The sequence below is a fragment of the Oncorhynchus keta genome, chromosome 10 (genome assembly GCF_023373465.1).
Source record: "Oncorhynchus keta strain PuntledgeMale-10-30-2019 chromosome 10, Oket_V2, whole genome shotgun sequence".
Taxonomy (NCBI): Eukaryota; Metazoa; Chordata; class Actinopteri; order Salmoniformes; family Salmonidae; genus Oncorhynchus; species Oncorhynchus keta.
In genome coordinates this window covers 47,354,803-47,377,974 of record NC_068430.1, presented here as the reverse complement: position 1 = coordinate 47,377,974, position 23,172 = coordinate 47,354,803, and the positions used below count along the sequence as shown (strand labels likewise).

General features: G+C 38.0%; 1 pseudogene; it reads right to left on the bottom strand.

Annotated features, from left to right (window-relative positions):
* Positions 1-21,450: 21,450 nt before the first annotated feature.
* LOC118363046 (uncharacterized) lies at positions 21,451-21,570 on the bottom strand (annotated as a pseudogene).
* Between the last annotated feature and the right edge of the window lie 1,602 nt (positions 21,571-23,172).

Here is a 23,172-nt window from a genome sequence, read left to right as displayed (position 1 = left end):
AAATAACCACTTTTCCATTAACAAGCTCTAAATCATATTTGATGCACTCTGGATGTAAAAAAAAAATGTTCTGTTTATTCGAGATGATATGAACAATGTGGACAATTTTCAGCAAGTTGCAACATACATAACTAACTTTTTTTTCCAAAAACAAGCTCTAAATCATGTTTGATGCACTCTGGATGCCCAATTTTGGCTGTGCTGTCTATTTGAGATGAAATGAACATTGTGGACAGTTTTCAGCAAGTTGCAACATTGAAATACAGAATTAACCACTTTTCCATAAACAAGCTCCAAATCATGTTTGATGCACTCTATGCCCAATTTTGGCTGTGCTGTCTATTTGAGATGAAATGAACATTGTGGACAGTTTTCAGCAAGTTGCAACATTGAAATACAGAAATAACCACTTTTCCATGAAAAGCTCTAAATCATGTTTGCTGCACTCTGGATGTAAAAAAAAAATGTTCTGTTTATTCGAGATGATATGAACAATGTGGACAATTTTCAGCAAGTTGCAACATACATAAATAACTTTTTTTCCATAAACAAGCTCTAAATCATGTTTGATGCACTCTGGATGCCCAATTTTGGCTGTGCTGTCTATTTGAGATGAAATGAACATTGTGGACAGTTTTCAGCAAGTTGCAACATTGAAATACAGAAATAACCACTTTTCCATAAACAAGCTCTAAATCATGTTTGATGCACTCTGGATGTAAAAAAAAATGTTCTGTTTATTCGAGATGATATGAACAATGTGGACAATTTTCAGCAAGTTGCAACATACATAACTAACTTTTTTCCATAAACAAGCTCTAAATCATGTTTGATGCACTCTGGATGCCCAATTTTGGCTGTGCTGTCTATTTGAGATGAAATGAACATTGTGGACAATTTTCAGCAAGTTGCAACATACATAACTAACTTTTTTCCATAAACAAGCTCTAAATCATGTTTGATGCACTCTGGATGCCCAATTTTGGCTGTGCTGTCTATTTGAGATGAAATGAACATTGTGGACAGTTTTCAGCAAGTTGCAACATTGAAATACAGAAATAACCACTTTTCCATGAAAAGCTCTAAATCATGTTTGCTGCACTCTGGATGTAAAAAATAAATGTTCTGTTTATTCGAGATGATATGAACAATGTGGACAATTTTCAGCAAGTTGCAAAATGCTCTGGAAATAACTGATATGAACAATGTGGACAATTTTCAGCAAACTGTTTATAAATAAACAATTTTTTCCATAAACAAGCTCTAAATCATGTTTGATGCACTCTGGATGCCCAATTTTGGCTGTGCTGTCTATTTGAGATGAAATGAACATTGTGGACAGTTTTCAGCAAGTTGCAACATTGAAATACAGAATTAACCACTTTTCCATAAACAAGCTCCAAATCATGTTTGATGCACTCTATGCCCAATTTTGGCTGTGCTGTCTATTTGAGATGAAATGAACATTGTGGACAGTATTCAGCAAGTTGCAACATTGAAATACAGAAATAACCACTTTTCCATGAAAAGCTCTAAATCATATTTGCTGCACTCTGGATGTAAAAAAAAAAAAGTTCTGTTTATTCGAGATGATATGAACAATGTGGACAATTTTCAGCAAGTTGCAACATACATAAATAACCTTTTTCCATAAACAAGCTCTAAATCATGTTTGATGCACTCTGGATGCCCAATTTGGCTGTGCTGTCTATTTGAGATGAAATGAACATTGTGGACAGTTTTCAGGAAGTTGCAACATTGAAATACAGAATTAACCACTTTTCCATAAACAAGCTCTAAATCATGTTTGCTGCACTCTGGATGTAAAAAAAAATGTTCTGTTTATTCGAGATGATATGAACAATGTGGACAATTTTCAGCAAGTTGCAACATACATAAATAACTTTTTTTCCATAAACAAGCTCTAAATCATGTTTGATGCACTCTGGATGCCCAATTTTGGCTGTGCTGTCTATTTGAGATGAAATGAACATTGTGGACAGTTTTCAGCAAGTTGCAACATTGAAATACAGAAATAACCACTTTTCCATGAAAAGCTCTAAATCATGTTTGCTGCACTCTGGATGTAAAAAAAAGTTCTGTTTATTCGAGATGATATGAACAATGTGGACAATTTTCAGCAAGTTGCAACATACATAAATAACTTTTTTCCATAAACAAGCTCTAAATCATGTTTGATGCACTCTGGATGCCCAATTTTGGCTGTGCTGTCTATTTGAGATGAAATGAACATTGTGGACAATTTTCAGCAAGTTTCAACATACATAAATAACTTTTTTCCATAAACAAGCTCTAAATCATGTTTGATGCACTCTGGATGCCCAATTTTGGCTGTGCTGTCTATTTGAGATGAAATGAACATTGTGGACAGTTTTCAGCAAGTTGCAACATTGAAATACAGAAATAACCACTTTTCCATGAAAAGCTCTAAATCATGTTTGCTGCACTCTGGATGTAAAAAAAAAGTTCTGTTTATTCGAGATGATATGAACAATGTGGACAATTTTCAGCAAGTTGCAACATACATAAATAACTTTTTTTTTCCAAAAACAAGCTCTAAATCATGTTTGATGCACTCTGGATGCCCAATTTTGGCTGTGCTGTCTATTTGAGATGAAATGAACATTGTGGACAATTTTCAGCAAGTTGCAACATACATAAATAACCTTTTTCCATAAACAAGCTCTAAATCATGTTTGATGCACTCTGGATGCCCAATTTTGGCTGTGCTGTCTATTTGAGATGAAATGAACATTGTGGACAGTTTTCAGCAAGTTGCAACATTGAAATACAGAAATAACCACTTTTCCATGAAAAGCTCTAAATCATGTTTGCTGCACTCTGGATGTAAAAAAAAAGTTCTGTTTATTCGAGATGATATGAACAATGTGGACAATTTTCAGCAAGTTGCAACATACATAAATAACTTTTTTTTCCATAAACAAGCTCTAAATCATGTTTGATGCACTCTGGATGCCCAATTTTGGCTGTGCTGTCTATTTGAGATGAAATGAACATTGTGGACAATTTTCAGCAAGTTGCAACATACATAAATAACTTTTTTTCCATAAACAAGCTCTAAATCATGTTTGATGCACTCTGGATGCCCAATTTTGGCTGTGCTGTCTATTTGAGATGAAATGAACATTGTGGACAGTCTTCAGCAAGTTGCAACGTTGAAATACAGAAATAACCACTTTTCCATGAAAAGCTCTAAATCATATTTGCTGCACTCTGGATGTAAAAAAAAAGTTCTGTTTATTCGAGATGATATGAACAATGTGGACAATTTTCAGCAAGTTGCAACATACATAAATAACCTTTTTCCATAAACAAGCTCTAAATCATGTTTGATGCACTCTGGATGCCCAATTTTGGCTGTGCTGTCTATTTGAGATGAAATGAACATTGTGGACAGTTTTCAGCAAGTTGCAACATTGAAATACAGAAATAACCACTTTTCCATAAACAAGCTCTAAATCATGTTTGATGCACTCTGGATGTAAAAAAAAATGTTCTGTTTATTCGAGATGATATGAACAATGTGGACAATTTTCAGCAAGTTGCAACATACATAAATAACTTTTTTCCATAAACAAGCTCTAAATCATGTTTGATGCACTCTGGATGCCCAATTTTGGCTGTGCTGTCTATTTGAGATGAAATGAACATTGTGGACAGTTTTCAGCAAGTTGCAACATTGAAATACAGAAATAACCACTTTTCCATGAAAAGCTCTAAATCATGTTTGCTGCACTCTGGATGTAAAAAAAAAATGTTCTGTTTATTCGAGATGATATGAACAATGTGGACAATTTTCAGCAAGTTGCAACATACATAAATAACTTTTTTTTCCATAAACAAGCTCTAAATCATGTTTGATGCACTCTGGATGCCCAATTTTGGCTGTGCTGTCTATTTGAGATGAAATGAACATTGTGGACAGTTTTCAGCAAGTTGCAACATTGAAATACAGAAATAACCACTTTTCCATAAACAAGCTCTAAATCATGTTTGATGCACTCTGGATGCCCAATTTTGGCTGTGCTCTGAGATGAAATGAACATTGTGGAAAAAAAATAACCACTTTTCCATGAAAAGCTCTAAATCATGTTTGCTGCACTCTGTTCTGTTTATTCGAGATGATATGAACAATGTGGACAATTTTCAGCAAGTTGCAACATACATAAATAACCTTTTCCATAAACAAGCTCTAAATCATGTTTGATGCACTCTGGATGCCCAATTTTGGCTGTGCTGTCTATTTGAGATGAAATGAACATTGTGGACAATTTTCAGCAAGTTGCAACATACATAAATAACTTTTTTCCATAAACAAGCTCTAAATCATGTTTGATGCACTCTGGATGCCCAATTTTGGCTGTGCTGTCTATTTGAGATGAAATGAACATTGTGGACAGTTTTCAGCAAGTTGCAACATTGAAATACAGAAATAACCACTTTTCCATGAAAAGCTCTAAATCATGTTTGCTGCACTCTGGATGTAAAAAAAAATGTTCTGTTTATTCGAGATGATATGAACAATGTGGACAATTTTCAGCAAGTTGCAACATACATAAATAACTTTTTTCCATAAACAAGCTCTAAATCATGTTTGATGCACTCTGGATGCCCAATTTTTGCTGTGCTGTCTATTTGAGATGAAATGAACATTGTGGACAGTTTTCAGCAAGTTGCAACATTGAAGTACAGAAAATAACCACTTTTCCATTAAAAGCTCTAAATCAAATCATTTTGATGCACTCTGGATGTAAAAAAAAATGTTCTGTTTATTCGAGATGATATGAACAATGTGGACAATTTTCAGCAAGTTGCAACATACATAAATAACTTTTTTTCTGTTTAGAAACAAGCTCCATAAAATCATGTTTGATGCACTCTGGATGCCCAATTTTGGCTGTGCTGTCTATTTGAGATGAAATGAACATTGTGGACAGTTTTCAGCAAGTTGCAACATAAATAAGAAATAACCACTTTTCCATAAACAAGCTCCAAATCATGTTTGATGCACTCTATGCCCAATTTTGGCTGTGCTGTCTATTTGAGATGAAATGAACATTGTGGACAGTATTCAGCAAGTTGCAACATTGAAATACAGAAATAACCACTTTTCCATGAAAAGCTCTAAATCATATTTGCTGCACTCTGGATGTAAAAAAAAAAGTTCTGTTTATTCGAGATGATATGAACAATGTGGACAATTTTCAGCAAGTTGCAACATACATAAATAACTTTTTTCCATAAACAAGCTCTAAATCATGTTTGATGCACTCTGGATGCCCAATTTTGGCTGTGCTGTCTATTTGAGATGAAATGAACATTGTGGACAGTTTTCAGCAAGTTGCAACATTGAAATACAGAAATAACCACTTTTCCATAAACAAGCTCTAAATCATGTTTGATGCACTCTGGATGTAAAAAAAAATGTTCTGTTTATTCGAGATGATATGAACAATGTGGACAATTTTCAGCAAGTTGCAACATACATAAATAACTTTTTTCCATAAACAAGCTCTAAATCATGTTTGATGCACTCTGGATGCCCAATTTTGGCTGTGCTGTCTATTTGAGATGAAATGAACATTGTGGACAGTTTTCAGCAAGTTGCAACATTGAAATACAGAAATAACCACTTTTCCATGAAAAGCTCTAAATCATGTTTGCTGCACTCTGGATGTAAAAAAAAATGTTCTGTTTATTCGAGATGATATGAACAATGTGGACAATTTTCAGCAAGTTGCAACATACATAAATAACTTTTTTCCATAAACAAGCTCTAAATCATGTTTGATGCACTCTGGATGCCCAATTTTGGCTGTGCTGTCTATTTGAGATGAAATGAACATTGTGGACAGTTTTCAGCAAGTTGCAACATTGAAATACAGAAGTAACTTTTTTTCCATAAAAAGCTCTAAATCATGTTTGATGCACTCTGGATGCCCAATTTTGGCTGTGCTGTCTATTTGAGATGAAATGAACATTGTGGACAGTATTCAGCAAGTTGCAACGTTGAAATACAGAAATAACCACTTTTCCATGAAAAGCTCTAAATCATATTTGCTGCACTCTGGATCTAAAAAAAAAGTTCTGTTTATTCGAGATGATATGAACAATGTGGACAATTTTCAGCAAGTTGCAACATACATAAATAACCTTTTCCATAAACAAGCTCTAAATCATGTTTGATGCACTCTGGATGCCCAATTTTGGCTGTGCTGTCTATTTGAGATGAAATGAACATTGTGGACAATTTTCAGCAAGTTGCAACATACATAAATAACTTTTTCCATAAACAAGCTCTAAATCATGTTTGATGCACTCTGGATGCCCAATTTTGGCTGTGCTGTCTATTTGAGATGAAATGAACATTGTGGACAGTATTCAGCAAGTTGCAACATTGAAATACAGAAATAACCACTTTTCCATGAAAAGCTCTAAATCATGTTTGCTGCACTCTGGATGTAAAAAAAATGTTCTGTTTATTCGAGATGATATGAACAATGTGGACAATTTTCAGCAAGTTGCAACATACATAAATAACTTTTTTTCCATAAACAAGCTCTAAATCATGTTTGATGCACTCTGGATGCCCAATTTTGGCTGTGCTGTCTATTTGAGATGAAATGAACATTGTGGACAATTTTCAGCAAGTTGCAACATACATAACTAACTTTTTTTCCAAAAACAAGCTCTAAATCATGTTTGATGCACTCTGGATGCCCAATTTTGGCTGTGCTGTCTATTTGAGATGAAATGAACATTGTGGACAGTCTTCAGCAAGTTGCAACGTTGAAATACAGAAATAACCACTTTTCCATGAAAAGCTCTAAATCATATTTGCTGCACTCTGGATGTAAAAAAAAAAGTTCTGTTTATTCGAGATGATATGAACAATGTGGACAATTTTCAGCAAGTTGCAACATACATAAATAACCTTTTTCCATAAACAAGCTCTAAATCAATCATGTTTTGCAACATTGAAATACAGAAATAAACAAGCTCTAAATCATGTTTGATGCACTCTGAATGCCCAATTTTGGCTGTGCTGTCTATTTGAGATGAAATGAACATTGTGGACAGTTTTCAGCAAGTTTCAACATTGAAATACAGAAATAACCACTTTTCCATAAACAAGTTCTAAATCATGTTTGATGCACTCTGGATGCCCAATTTTGGCTGTGCTGTCTATTTGAGATGAAATGAACATTGTGGACAGTATTCAGCAAGTTGCAACATTGAAATACAGAAATAACCACTTTTCCATGAAAAGCTCTTAATCATGTTTGCTGCACTCTGGATGTAAAAAGAAATGTTCTGTATTCGAGATGATATGAACAATGTGGACAATTTTCAGCAAGTTGCAACATACATAAATAACTTTTTTCCATAAACAAGCTCTAAATCATGTTTGATGCACTCTGGATGCCCAATTTTGGCTGTGCTGTCTATTTGAGATGAAATGAACATTGTGGACAGTTTTCAGCAAGTTGCAACATTGAAATACAGAAATAACCACTTTTCCATAAACAAGCTCTAAATCATGTTTGATGCACTCTGGATGTAAAAAAAAATGTTCTGTTTATTCGAGATGATATGAACAAATGTGGACAATTTTCAGCAAGTTTAAACATACATAAATAACTTTTTTCCATAAACAAGCTCTAAATCATGTTTGATGCACTCTGGATGTCCAATTTTTGCTGTGCTGTCTATTTGAGATGAAATGAACACTGTGGACAGATTTCAGCAAGTTGCAACATTGAAATACAGAAATAACCACTTTTCCATAAACAAGCTTAAATCATGTTTGCTGCACTCTGGATGTAAAAAAAAATGTTTTGTTTATTCTGAAATGAACATGTGGACAATTTTCAGCAAGTTGCAACTCTGGCTCTAAATGATGCAAAAAAAAAAAAGTTCTGTTTATTCGAGATGATATGAACAATGTGGACAATTTTCAGCAAGTTGCAACATACATAAATAACCTTTTTCCATAAACAAGCTCTAAATCATGTTTGATGCACTCTGGATGCCCAATTTTGGCTGTGCTGTCTATTTGAGATGAAATGAACATTGTGGACAGTTTTCAGCAAGTTGCAACATTGAAATACAGAATTAACCACTTTTCCATAAACAAGCTCCAAATCATGTTTGATGCACTCTATGCCCAATTTTGGCTGTGCTGTCTATTTGAGATGAAATGAACATTGTGGACAGTATTCAGCAAGTTGCAACATTGAAATACAGAAATAACCACTTTTCCATGAAAAGCTCTAAATCATGTTTGCTGCACTCTGGATGTAAAAAAAAAGTTCTGTTTATTCGAGATGATATGAACAATGTGGACAATTTTCAGCAAGTTGCAACATACATAAATAACTTTTTTTTCCATAAACAAGCTCTAAATCATGTTTGATGCACTCTGGATGCCCAATTTTGGCTGTGCTGTCTATTTGAGATGAAATGAACATTGTGGACAGTTTTCAGCAAGTTGCAACATTGAAATACAGAAATAACCACTTTTCCATAAACAAGCTCTAAATCATGTTTGATGCACTCTGGATGTAAAAAAAATGTTCTGTTTATTCGAGATGATATGAACAATGTGGACAATTTTCAGCAAGTTGCAACATACATAAATAACTTTTTTCCATAAACAAGCTCTAAATCATGTTTGATGCACTCTGGATGCCCAATTTTGGCTGTGCTGTCTATTTGAGATGAAATGAACATTGTGGACAGTTTTCAGCAAGTTGCAACATTGAAATACAGAAATAACCACTTTTCCATGAAAAGCTCTAAATCATATTTGCTGCACTCTGGATCTAAAAAAAAAGTTCTGTTTATTCGAGATGATATGAACAATGTGGACAATTTTCAGCAAGTTGCAACATACATAAATAACCTTTTCCATAAACAAGCTCTAAATCATGTTTGATGCACTCTGGATGCCCAATTTTGGCTGTGCTGTCTATTTGAGATGAAATGAACATTGTGGACAATTTTCAGCAAGTTTCAACATACATAAATAACTTTTTTCCATAAACAAGCTCTAAATCATGTTTGATGCACTCTGGATGCCCAATTTTGGCTGTGCTGTCTATTTGAGATGAAATTAACATTGTGGACAGTTTTCAGTAAGTTGCAACATTGAAATACAGAAATAACCACTTTTCCATAAACAAGCTCTAAATCATATTTGATGCACTCTGGATGTCCAATTTTTGCTGTGCCGTCTATTTGAGATGAAATGAACATTGTCGACAGATTTCAGCAAGTTGCAACATTGAAATACAGAAATAACCACTTCTCCATAAACAAGCTCTAAATTATGTTTGATGCACTCTGGATGTCCAATTTTGGCTGTGCCGTCTATTTGAGATGAAATGAACATTGTGGACAGTTTTCAGCAAGTTGCAACATTGAAATACAGAAATAACCACATTTCCATAAACAAACTCTAAATCATGTTTGATGCACTCTGGATGTAAAAAAAAATGTTCTGTTTATTCGAGATGATATGAACAATGTGGACAATTTTCAGCAAGTTGCAACAAACATAAAAAACTTTTTTCCATAAACAAGCTCTAAATCATGTTTGATGCACTCTGGATGCTCAATTTTTGCTGTGCCGTCTATTTGAGATGAAATGAACATTGTCGACAGATTTCAGCAAGTTGCAACATTGAAATACAGAAATAACCACTTCTCCATAAACAAGCTCTAAATTATGTTTGATGCACTCTGGATGTCCAATTTTGGCTGTGCCGTCTATTTGAGATGAAATGAACATTGTCGACAGTTTTCAGCAAGTTGCAACATTGAAATACAGAAATAACCACTTCTCCATAAACAAGCTCTAAATTATGTTTGATGCACTCTGGATGTAAAAAAAAATTTTATGTTTATTCGAGATGAAATGAACAATGTGGACAATTTTCAGCAAGTTGCAACATACATAAATAACTTTTTTTCCATAAACAAGCTCTAAATCATGTTTGATGCACTCTGGATGCCCAATTTTTGCTGTGCCGTCTATTTGAGATGAAATGAACATTGTCGACAGTTTTCAGCAAGTTGCAACATTGACATAAAGGAATAACTTTTTTCCATAAACAAACTCTGAATCATGTTTGATGCCCTCTGGATGCCCAATTTTGGCTGTGCTGTCTATTTGAGATGAAAATAACATTGTGGACAATTTTCAGCAAGTTTCAACATACATAACTAACTTTTTTCCAAAAACAAGCTCTAAATCATGTTTGATGCACTCTGGATGTCCAATTTTTGATGTGCTGTCTATTTGAGATGAAATTAACATTGTGGACAGTTTTCAGCAAGTTGCAACATTGAAATACAGAAATAACCACTTTTCCATGAAAAGCTCTAAATCATGTTTGCTGCACTCTGGATGTAAAAAATAAATGTTCTGTTTATTCGAGATGATATGAACAATGTGGACAATTTTCAGCAAGTTGCAACATACTTTTTTTCCATAAACAAGCTCTAAATTATGTTTGATGCACTCTGGATGTAAAAAAAAATGTTCTGTTTATTCGAGATGATATGAACAATGTGGACAATTTTCAGCAAACTTTTTTCCATAAACAAGCTCTAAATCATGTTTGATGCACTCTGAATGCCCAATTTTGGCTGTGCTGTCTATTTGAGATGAAATGAACATTGTGGACAGTTTTCAGCAAGTTGCAACATTGAAATACAGAAATAACCACTTTTCCATGAAAAGCTCTTAATCATGTTTGCTGCACTCTGGATGTAAAAAGAAATGTTCTGTATTCAAGATGATATGAACAATGTGGACAGTTTTCAGCAAGTTGCAACATACATAAATAACTTTTTTCTATAAACAAGCTCTAAATCATGTTTGATGCACTCTGGATGTCCAATTTTCGATGTGCCGTCTATTTGAGATGAAATGAACATGTGGACAGTTTTCAGCAAGTTGCAACATACATAAATAACTTTTTTCCATAAACACGCTCTAAATCATGTTTGATGCACTCTGGATGCCCAATTTTGGCTGTGCTGTCTATTTGAGATGAAATGAACATTGTGGACAGTTTTCAGCAAGTTGCAACATTGAAATACAGAAATAACCACTTTTCCATAAACAAGCTCTAAATCATGTTTGATGCACTCTGGATGTAAAAAAAAATGTTCTGTTTATTTGTGGACAGTTTTCAGCAAGTTGCATAAATACAGAACAACCATGTGGACAATTTTCAGCAAGTTTAAACATACATAAATAACTTTTTTCCATAAACAAGCTCTAAATCATGTTTGATGCACTCTGGATGTCCAATTTTTGCTGTGCTGTCTATTTGAGATGAAATGAACACTGTGGACAGATTTCAGCAAGTTGCAACATTGAAATACAGAAATAACCACTGAGCTCTAAATCATGTTTGCTGCACTCCGGATGTAAAAAAAAATGTTTTGTTTATTCGAGATGATATGAACAATGTGGACAATTTTCAGCAAGTTGCAACATACATAAATAACTTTTTTCCATAAACAAGCTCTAAATCATGTTTGATGCACTCTGGATGCCCAATTTTGGCTGTGCTATCTATTTGAGATGAAATGAACATTGTGGACAATTTTCAGCAAGTTGCAACAGACATAAATAACTTTTTTTCCATAAACAAGCTCTAAATCATGTTTGATGCACTCTGGATGCCCAATTCTGGCTGTGCTCTCTATTTGAGATGAAATGAACATTGTGGACAGTTTTCAGCAAGTTGCAACATTGAAATACAGAAATAACCACTTTTCCATAAACAAGCTCTAAATCATATTTGATGCCCTCTGGATGTCCAATTTTTGCTGTGCTGTCTGTTCGACATTAAATGAACATTGTCGACAGTTTCCAGCAAGTTGCAACATACAGAAATAACTTTTTTTTTCCATAAACAAACTCTAAATCATGTTTGATGCACTCTGGATGTCCAATGTTTGCTGTGCTGTTTATTCGAGTTGAAAGAGTACATCAAACATGATGTTTATGGAAAAGTGCTTATTTCTGCATTTAAATGTTGCAACTTGTTGAAAATTGTCCACAGTGATCCTATCATCTAGTTTCAACAGTATAGACAAAAAATGTACTTACAGAGTGCATCAAAACATGATTTAGGCCTTGTATGTAAAAGTGTTTATTTCTGTTTTTCAATGTCGCAACTTGTTGAAAATTGTCCACAGTGTTCCTATCATCTAGTTTCAGCAGAAAAGCAAAAAAGTTTACTTACAGAGTTAATCAAACATGATTTAGACCTTGTTTCTGGAAAAGTGTTTATTTATGTTCTATCTATCTATGTTTATGTTTATCTTCTTCACCTTGTTGGAAATTGTCCATAGTTTAAACAGTTCTGAAAAATAAATAGTTACAGAGTACATCAAACATGAATTTTAAATGTTTTACATTTCACCTTTATTTAACCAGGTAGGCTAGTTGAGAACAAGTTCTCATTTGCAACTGCGACCTGGCCAAGATAAAGCATAGCAATGTGAACAGACAACACAGAGTTACACATGGAGAAAACAATTAACAAGTCAATAACACAGTAGAAAAAAAGAGAGTCTATATACATTGTGTGCAAAAGGCATGAGGAGGTAGACGAATAATTACAATTTTGCAGATTAACACTGGAGTGATAAATGATCAGAGGGTCATGTACAGGTAGAGATATTGGTGTGCAAAAGAGCAGAAAAGTAAATAAATATAAACAGTATGGGGATGAGGTAGGTAAAATTGGGTGGACTATTACCGATAGACTATGTACAGCTGCAGCGATCGGTTAGCTGCTCAGAAGTTGGTGAGGGAGATAAAAGTCTCCAACTTCAGCGATTTTTGCAATTCGTTCCAGTCACAGGCAGCAGATAACTGGAACGAAAGGCGGCCAAATGAGGTGTTGGCTTTAGGGATGATCAGTGAGATAAACCTGCTGGAGCGCATGCTACGGGTGGGTGTTGCCATCGTGACCAGTGAACTGAGATAATGCGGAGCTTTACCTATCATGGACTTGTAGATGACCTGGAGCCAGTGGGTCTGGCGACGAATATGTAGCGAGGGCCAGCCGACTAGAGCATACAGGTCGCAGTGGTGGGTGGTATAAGGTGCTTTAGTAACAAAACGGATGGCACTGTGATAAACTGCACCCAGTTTGCTGAGTAGAGTGTTGGAAGCTATTTTGTAGATGACATCGCCGAAGTCGAGGATCGGTAGGATAGTCCGTTTTACTAGGGTAAGTTTGGCGGCGTGAGTGAAGGAGGCTTTGTTGCGGAATAGAAAGCCGACTCTAGATTTGAATTTAGATTGGAGATGTTTGATATGAGTCTGGAAGGAGAGTTTACAGTCTAGCCAGACACCTAGATACTTATAGATGTCCACATATTCTAGGTCGGAACCATCCAGGGTGGTGATGCTAGTCGGGCGTGCGGGTGCAGGCAGCGAACGGTTGAAAAGCATGCATTTGGTTTTACTAGCATTTAAGAGCAGTTGGAGGCCACGGAAGGAGTGTTGTATGGCATTGAAGCTCGTTTGGAGGTTAGATAGCACAGTGTCCAAAATACGGGCCGGATGTATACTGGATGGTGTCGTCTGCGTAGAGGTGGATCAGGGAATCGCCCACAGCAAGAGCAACATCATTAATATATACAGAGAAAAGAGTCCGCCCGAGAATTGAACCCTGTGTCACCCCCATAGAGACTGCCAGAGGACCGGACAGCATGCCCTCCGATTTGACACACTGAAGTCTGTCTGCAAAGTAGTTGGTGAACCAGGCAAGGCAGTCATCAGAAAAACCGAGGCTACTGAGTCTGCCGATAAGAATATGGTGATTGACAGAGTCGAAAGCCTTGGCAAGGTCGATGAAGACGGCTGCACAGCACTGTCTTTTATCGATGGCGGATATGATATCGTTTAGTACCTTGAGCGTGGCTGAGGTGCACCCGTGACCAGCTCGGAAACCAGATTGCACAGCGGAGAAGGTACGGTGGGATTCTAGATGGTCAGTGACCTGTTTGTTGACTTGGCTTTCGAGAGACCTTAGATAGGCAGGGCAGGATGGATATAAGTCTGTAACAGTTTGGGTCCAGGGTGTCTCCCCCTTTGAAGAGGGGGATGACTGCGGCAGCTTTCCAATCCTTGGGGATCTCAGACGATATGAAAGAGAGGTGGAACAGGCTGGTAAATAGGGGTTGCGACAATGGCGGCGGATAGTTTCAGAAATAGAGGGTCCAGATTGTCAAGCCCAGCTGATTTGTACGGGTCCAGGTTTTGCAGCTCTTTCAGAACATCTGCTATCTGGATTTGGGTAAAGGAGAACCTGGAGAGGCTTTGGCGAGTAGCTGTTGGCCGAGGTTGGAGTAGCCAGGAGGAAGGCATGGCCAGCCGTTGAGAAATGCTTGTTGAAGTTTTCGATAATCATGGATTTATCGGTGGTGACCATGTTATACCTAGCCTCAGTGCAGTGGGCAGCTGGGAGGAGGTGCTCTTGTTCTCCATGGACTTCACAGTGTCCCAGAGCTTTTTGGAGTTAGAGCTACAGGATGCACATTTCTGCCTGAAGAATCTGGCCTTTGCTTTCCTGACCGACTGCGTGTATTGGTTCCTGACTTCTCTGAACAGTTGTATATCGCGGGGACTATTGCAGTCCGCCACAGGATGTTTTTGTGCTGGTCGAGGGCAGCCAGGTCTGGAGTGAACCAAGGGCTATATCTGTTCTTAGTTCTGCATTTTTTGAACGGAGCATGCTTATCTAAAATGGTGAGGAAGTTACTTTTAAAGAATGACCAGGCATCCTCAACTGACGGGATGAGGTGTCCTTCCAGGATACCCGGGCCAGGTCGATTAGAAAGGCCTGCTCACAGAAGTGTTTTAGGGAGCGTTTGACAGTGATGAGAGGTGGTCGTTTGACTGCGGATCCGTAGCGGATACAGGCAATGAGGCAGTGATCGCTGAGATCCTGGTTGAAGACAGCGGAGGTGTATTTGGAGGGCCAGTTGGTCAGGATGACGTCTATGAGAGTGCCCTTGTTTACAGATTTAGGGTTGTACCTGGTGGGTTCCTTGATGATTTGTGTGAGATTGAGGGCATCTAGCTTAGATTGTAGGACTGCCGGGGTGTTAAGCATATCCCAGTTTAGGTCACCTAACAGAACAAACTCTGAAGCTAGATGGGGGGAAATCAATTCACAAATTGTGTCCAGGGCACAGCTGGGAGCTGAGGGGGGTCGGTAGCAGGCGGCAACAGTGAGAGACTTATTTCTGGAGAGTGTAATTTTTAAAATTAGTAGTTCGAACTGTTTGGGTATGGACCTGGAAAGTATGACATTACTTTGCAGGCTATCTCTGCAGTAGACTGCAACTCCTCCCCCTTTGGCAGTTCTATCTTGACGGAAAATTTTAGTTGGGTATGGAAATCTCAGAATTTTTGGTGGCCTTTCTGAGCCAGGATTCAGACACGGCAAGGACATCAGGGTTAGCAGATTGTGCTAAAGCAGTAAGTAAAACAAACTTAGGGAGGAGGCTTCTGATGTTGACATGCATGAAACCAAGGCTTTTTCGATCACAGAAGTCAACAAAAGAGGGTGCCTGGGGACATGCAGGGCCTGGGTTTACCTCCACATCATCCGCGGAACAGAGGAGGAGTAGTATGAGAGTGCGGCTAAAGGCTATCAAAACTGGTCGCCTAGAGCGTTGGGGACAAAGAATAAAAGGAGCAGATTTCTGGGCATGGTAGAATATATTCAGGGCATAATGCGCAGACAGGGGTATGGTGGGGTGCGGGTACAGCGGAGGTAAGCCCAGGCACTGGGTGATGATAAGAGAGGTTGTCTCTCTGGGCATGCTGGTTGTAATGGGTGAGGTCACCGCATGTGTGGGAGGTGGGACAAAGGAGGTATCAGGGGTATGAAGAGTGGAACTAGGGGCTCCATTGTAAACTAAAACAATGATAACTAACCTGAACAACAGTATACAAGGCATATTGACATTTGAGAGCGACATACAGCGAGGCATACAGTAATCACAGGTGTTGATTGGGAGAGCTAGCTAAACCAGTAGGTGAGACAACATCAGCTAGCACAACAACAGCAGGTAAAATGGCGTTGACTAGGCAGAGAGGGTCGGATTAACTACACACAGAGCCTGAGTGTGGCTAGGGCCGACAGATAAAACATAAACAAACAGAATGGAGTACCGTGATTAATGGACAGTCCAGCAGGCATCAGCTATGTAGCCAAGTGATCACAGTGTCCAGGGGGCAGCGGTGGATGGGACAGGGAAGCTAGACTGGCGGGTATTATCCAGGCTAAAAAAACTGGCTGGCTGTGCAGAAGGTAAAAGCCGCTAGCATTGTCTAACAATTACTAAATAGCTTGTAGCTAGTTAGCTGGTTGGCTTCTGGAGGTTCTTGAATGTGTTCTAAAAATGAAAAATAATAGCGATTCCGTATCACATTGGGTGAGGCAGGTTATCGGAAGGTATGATCGAATTAAAAATCGAAAAGAGATTGAAAGTATATATGGGTCCAGTGAGTGGATGGGCTGGCTGGGGACGCGGCGATTCAGACAGTTAGCAGGCCTGTGCTAACAAGCTAACAGTTAGTAGGCCGGGGCTAAACAAGCTAGCAGTTAGCAGGCCGAATTAGCAAGCAAGCAGATAGCAAGGGCTAGAAAGTTAGCCTTTGGGGGACGTCGCAATGGGGGTTGAGTCTGTTTATGCCTCTTCATGCGGTGACATCGATAGACCGGTCGTGGGTCCGGATATTGTAGCCCAGGAGTATGCTTCGGTGGTAGCACAGGAGTTCTGGCCGGGCTAGCTTCAAGCTAAGCGGATGGAAATGCTAGCCAGGAGTAGTCATCCGGGGTTGCGGTTAGCTAGTTAGCTAGTTGTGAAGTTCCAGATGAAAAAGTTCAGTTTGCGGTGGGAATCCGGGGATAAAAATAATAGGTCCGTTATGCTCTGGTTAGAGTCGCGTTGTTCGAACTGGCGAGAGCTTTCCGAGCTAAAGGTTTGCTGACTGATAGCTGGTAGTTAGCTGGCTAGCTTCAGTTGAGGGGTTCCGAAGTAAATATAAATACTTTAGAAAAAAAAGCAGATCCACGCTACATTGGGTGAGGCGGGTTGCAGGAGAGTATTTAGATGTTGAGGTTTAGAAAAATGTTTTAAAAGATATGCGAAGAAAAATATGTTAAAAAAACGAATATATACAAGGGGCACGACACGACAAGACGTCTGACTACTACGCCATCTTGTTTATGGAAAACTGTCTAAATGTATTTCATGGTCGCAACTTGCTTAAAATTGTCCACAGCGTTCCTATCATCTAGTTTAGAGTACTGCAAAAAAAATACTTACAGACTGCATCAAACATGATTTAGACCTTGTTTATGGAAAACTGTTAATAACTGTATTTCGTGGTTGTGTCGTGATGTTGTATTAGTTAATGTGACGACTGTTGTTCATCGAATGATTAAAGTTTCTAATTGCGTGATTAACGGAATCAATTTTTATTGAGTTTCTATTTCCCAAATTAACTCAGAGTATCAGAATATCGATTTTACAACAGCCGCTAATTAACTAATTGCCTCTACCAATCTCATTCTGAACGTCGTATAGCCCGTGAATCTGCACGGACCCGGGTCTCACCAATAAGTTCGTACCACACCAATCTTAGTTGAATATTTATTTACTAAAAAGCTAAAATGATGATAAAAGATACACATAGACAAAACACATTATAGGCTATTGATTAGAACTTAGTATAATGGGCCAACACTCTATGGCGCGTTACCCAAAATGGGGATTTCAAAAGAGAGAGAAAAAATAAAATACACAAGAGAAATATATATTTGGGTGACTTTGTCAGCTATGCTATTCTAACCCTTGCCTTGCCCCAATCTGCCGCTCTTATGGGTCAGAAAATAATGTTGTAATTACGTAGGGATGATCTCCGAGGATTCTCTGCCTAGGCCTTCAGCTGTTCGATGACGCACTGCTCCTGCGCACCTCTCTGACCGTCCTCCCGATGTCAGTGTCCTTTTGGATTAGGAGTCTGTTCCCTCACCCTTTGCTAGGGAAGGGGTATTCTGAGGACATACAGCTTCTGTAGCTCAGAGCTCACAGCATAGGAATGAAACCATTTAGATACCACGATTCGATGGGAGATGGAGGCTAGGTGGTTCGACTTTAATTCATCCGCTTAGACACAGCTACTCATCCGTAGCTTGGGTAGAGAAGGATTTCTTTGTCTTCAAATATGCGTTGCGTTCTGGGTTCGTTGACTTTTTAGACCTTGCTGCAGCTTGGGTCACGTAGTCCTCCTGTAAATTCTATTCTCACAGGTTTTATACCCTTGGGTCAGAAGTGGGCGTAACCGCCTTTAGGGCAATTCTCTGGGCGTACCAAGTTAATGAGGCAAGTGTAACGGTTGTCATCTGGAAAAAGAGAGAAGGACCAATACGCAGCGTGGTAAGTCTCCATTATTTTAATAAAACAACTTAACACTGAACAAAACAACACAAATGACAAACAAACAGTCCTGTAAGGTGACAAAAAACACTAAATAGAAAATAATCACACACAACTAAAATGGGGAAAACAGGCTACCTAAGTATGATTCTCAATCAGAGACAATGATCGACAGCTGCCTCTGATTGAGAACCATACCAGGCCAAACACAGAAATACAACATAGAAAAGAGAACATAGAATACCCACCCCAACTCACGCCCTGACCAAACTAACACAAAGACAAAATAAAGGAGCTAAGGTCAGAACGTGACAGCAAGGTCTAGATTGGATTCAAATCCAATTTTAGACAACTATCTTAATTAACATTTAATCTTCCCCAAAACATTCTCTTTGATTTGGATATTTTCCATAAAACGTACAAATGTATAAACATCAAACATATACTAGGAAAACTCTTCACAATACAATGTTTTCGTAATATCGTCATCTATTAACCTTTAATAACAAAACAAAAATGACATACATTTTCAGATTCCATCTATCGTCATGACCACCATTGTGGCTGACGGAAACCATTGTTCCAAAGTCCTTTTATTTGATGTTTAATGTTGTGAGGCTGGTTCTCCATAGTAACAGGACAAAGGAACTTGTCCGTGGCCTGAGATTCGCCAGGGGCGTGAGGGGTCATAAAACCCCCCACATCTTCAGACCCCTAGATCTCTCCTCCTCTGTTTGGGTTGAGAGATCATCTGTAGGGTTGTGGTCTCCTGTAACCTGACCTGGTCAGGACAGTCATGACAGCTGCAACTTGCTGAAAATTGGTCACTGTGTTCCTATCATCTAGTTTAGACAGTACAGAAAAACATTTTACTTACAGAGTGCATCAAACATGATTTAGACCTTGTTTATGTAAAACTGTCTATACCTGTATTTCATGGTTGCAACTTGCTGAAAATTATCCACGGTGTTCCTATCATCTAGTTTAAAGAGTACTGCAAAAAAAGATATACTTACAAGAGTGCATCAAACATGATTTATACCTTGTTTATGGAAAACTGTGTACAATTGTATTTCATGGTTGCAACTTGCTGAAAATTGTCCACAAGTGTTCCTATCATCTAGTTTAAACAGTACTGCAAAAAATATTTACTGACAGAGTGCATCAAACATGATTTAGACCTTGTTTATTGAAAACTGTTTATAACTATTTCATTTTTGCAAATAGCTGAACATTGTCCACAGTGTTCCTATCATCTATTTTAAGCAATACTGCAAAAAATTGAACTTACACAGTGCATCAAACATGATTTAGACCTTGTTTTTGGAAAACAGTTTATAACTGTATTTCCTGGTTGCATCTTGTTGAAAATTGTCCACAGGGTTCCATCAAACATGATTTAGACCTTGTTTATGGAAAACAGTTTATAACTGTATTTCATGGTTGCATCCTGCCTGAAATTGTCCACAGTGTTCCTATCATCTAGTTTAGTTTAAGGCTTAGGGGCAGTATTTGGAAGTTTGGATGACTGAGTTTCCCAAAGTAAACTGCCTGTTACTCAGTAGTTAGGATATGCATGGTAGTATTGGATAGAAAACACTCTAAAAAGTTTCAAAAACTGTTAAAATAATGTCTGTGAGTATAACAGAACTGATTTTGCAGGCAAAACCCTGAGGACAATCCATCCAGCAATTACATTTTTTGAGGTCATTGGACTTTTCAATGCTTTTCTATGAGGTTAGAGCCTAGTGGTTAGAGCGTTGGACTAGTAACCGGAAGGTTGCGAGTTCAAACCCCCGAGCTGACAATGTACAAATCTGTCGTTCTGCCCCTGAACAGGCAGTTAACCCACTGTTCCCAGGCCGTCATTGAAAATAAGAATGTGTTCTTAACTGACTTGCCTGGTTAAATAAAGGTAAAAAAAATAAAAAATAATAATAATAATAATAATTAGGACCCCGATTGCAGTTCCTATGGATTCCACTAGATGGCAACAGTCTTTAGAATTGTTTCATGCTTATTTTTTGAAAAATGAAGAAGTATTCGTATTCTTTCAAAGTATCCCTCCAGTCTTTTGGCTCATGTGAAAAATTGCGTGCTCTTCATTCTTTTTCTCCAAAAAGGGGAGTATTCAGGCTGGTATGGCCATAAAGTGAGTATTTAAAGTTAATGTACACCGAAATAGTTGAAAGACTAATTGTAGTCATTTCAAAATGGCCTTTATATTATTAATGTTATAAATAAAATAGCTTTTAAAACAGTACACTCTACTGGGTAAAAGCTTACAGCACTTGTTATTCCAAGGAGGTCTCTCATCCAAATACTAACCAGACGCAAGCCTGTTTAGCTTCCGAGATCAGACGATTGGTAGTTACAGTCTTGTCCCATCGCAGCAACTCCCGATTGGGAAGGTCGAGAGCCATGCGTCCTCTGAACCACAATCCTGCCAAGCCACACTGCTTCTTGAGATACTGCTCCCTTAACCCGGAAGCCAGCCCCACCAATGTGTTTGAGGAAACACTGTTTAACCGGCAACCATGCGCCCGACGTGCCATAGGAGTCACAAAAACGCAATGGGACAAGGACATCCTGGCTGGCCAGACCCTCCCCTAACCCAGAAAACGCTGGGTCAATTGTGCACCACCTCATGGGTCTCCCGGTCGCCTCACATCACTGGAAATTCCCAGGCGGTCTCTCATCCAAGTACTAACCATATGCAAGCCTGCTCAGCTTCAGAGATCAGATTACATCAGGCGTATTCAGGCTGGTAAGATATAGAATGAGATTTGGATAGACTATTTAGAGTTAATGTACACCGAAATAGTCGAAAGACTAGAATAACCATTCCATTTTAAAATGGCCTTTATATTATTACTGTTATAAATAAAAGCGCATTCATAACAGTACTGGGCAAGAAGCTTACAGCACCTGGTGTTCCCAGGTGGTCTCCAATCCAAGTAGTAACCAGGCCCGAGCCTGCTTAGCTTCAGAGATCAGACGATATCAGGCGTATTCCGGCTGGTATGGGTTGTGAATTCTAACCAGAAATGAAGAGAGAGTGTAGATTCTTCAAACAACAAGCATTTATTATAAGAATTGCAATTCTGGAGCGGTTAATGAATCACTCAAAAGGTGCAGTGTTAAGAGCCCAACGAACAAGAGTTGGGTCTCAGCTTTTATAACCTTTGTCTACGTTGCAGTTTAGCAGGTGTGTGAGATCATGATGGGAACTTAGCGTAAACAAGTGATATTGCCAGTTTTGTTACTCCTTTTTGTTGATAAAATTGTCATTGCTGCTCAAGTTAGCCTCTGTTCTCTTCATATCTCCACACAGCTGTGCGCTTGAAAGATACAAAAAGAACAGGATGGATTCAAAAACTGTGGTCACTCTCAGAGGCTATTTGTCTTTGGCCGCGTGACCAAGTGACACAGACAAGACAGGAAAAATACTAGCTTCTTTTTACATGAAACAAACATATAATGGAAATGTACCAGCTTAAGGTTTATACAGCACATGTGCATAACAGTTTGACATTGTTACAACCATGTAAGCTACAGAACAAGAGTTGGATAGACGATTTAAAGTTAAAAACTAGAATAGCCACTAAATTTGAAAATGGACTTTATATTATTACTGTTATAAATAAAAGAGCACTGTTCCCCAGTAGGCTGTCATTGTAAGTAAGAATTTGTTCTTAACTGACTTTCCTAGTTAAATAAAGGTATAAAAAAATACCAGGCAAAAGCTTCTGGGGTATTCAGCCTGGTAAGGTATGAAAAGAGAGTTGGATAGACTATTTCAAGTTTGTGTACACCAAAATAGTTGGGAGACTATAATAGCCATTCCATTTTAAAATGGCCTTTATATTATTAATGTTATAAATACAAGAGTGTTTACAACAGTAACTACTGGGCAAAAAGGTTTACAGCACCTGGTATTCCCAGCTGGCCTCTCATCAAAGTACTAACCAGGCCCGATCCTGGCAAATATGGTCTGGTATGGGCCATAAGCTATTGACAGACTATTTAAAGTTTATGTATGTAACTCAAAAACGTAGCTGGACTAGAATAGCTATTACATTTCAAATGCCCATTGAAACAGATTACAAACCACCATGTATTCCTTAATCTTTTGGATATAGCCTGAAGATTATTTCCCTGGAATACTGAGAACTTTACATAAAGATTCCAGCTCTAAAAAATTAGAAGGAAAATGAATCTGACCAACACATTTATCAGCACCACCTTTAAAGACAGTGACCAAATTGACCATAAACGCTCTATTTAATAAAACCATATTCTCACCGTTCTAAATAATACAAAGTTTACAACAGTACTGTCTACTGGGCAGAAAGTTTACAGCAGCTGTTATTCCCAGGAGTCTCCCATATAGCGCTCCACATTGGAGGTGTCATAATACCCATAACATCAACGTCGACATTATGCAAAACTACAAATCCTTGCAAGCTCCTGCACGTCCTTTACTAACAGGCATTATGTCAATTTAAAACTTGCACTAGTGTACATAATTGTCCATTTAAATACATATTTACGCTAATTTATTGATGACTATATTTAGCAAATATTAGATAATATATCCAGTGATTGGAAAGCTGCCGCAGTCATCCCCCTCTTCAA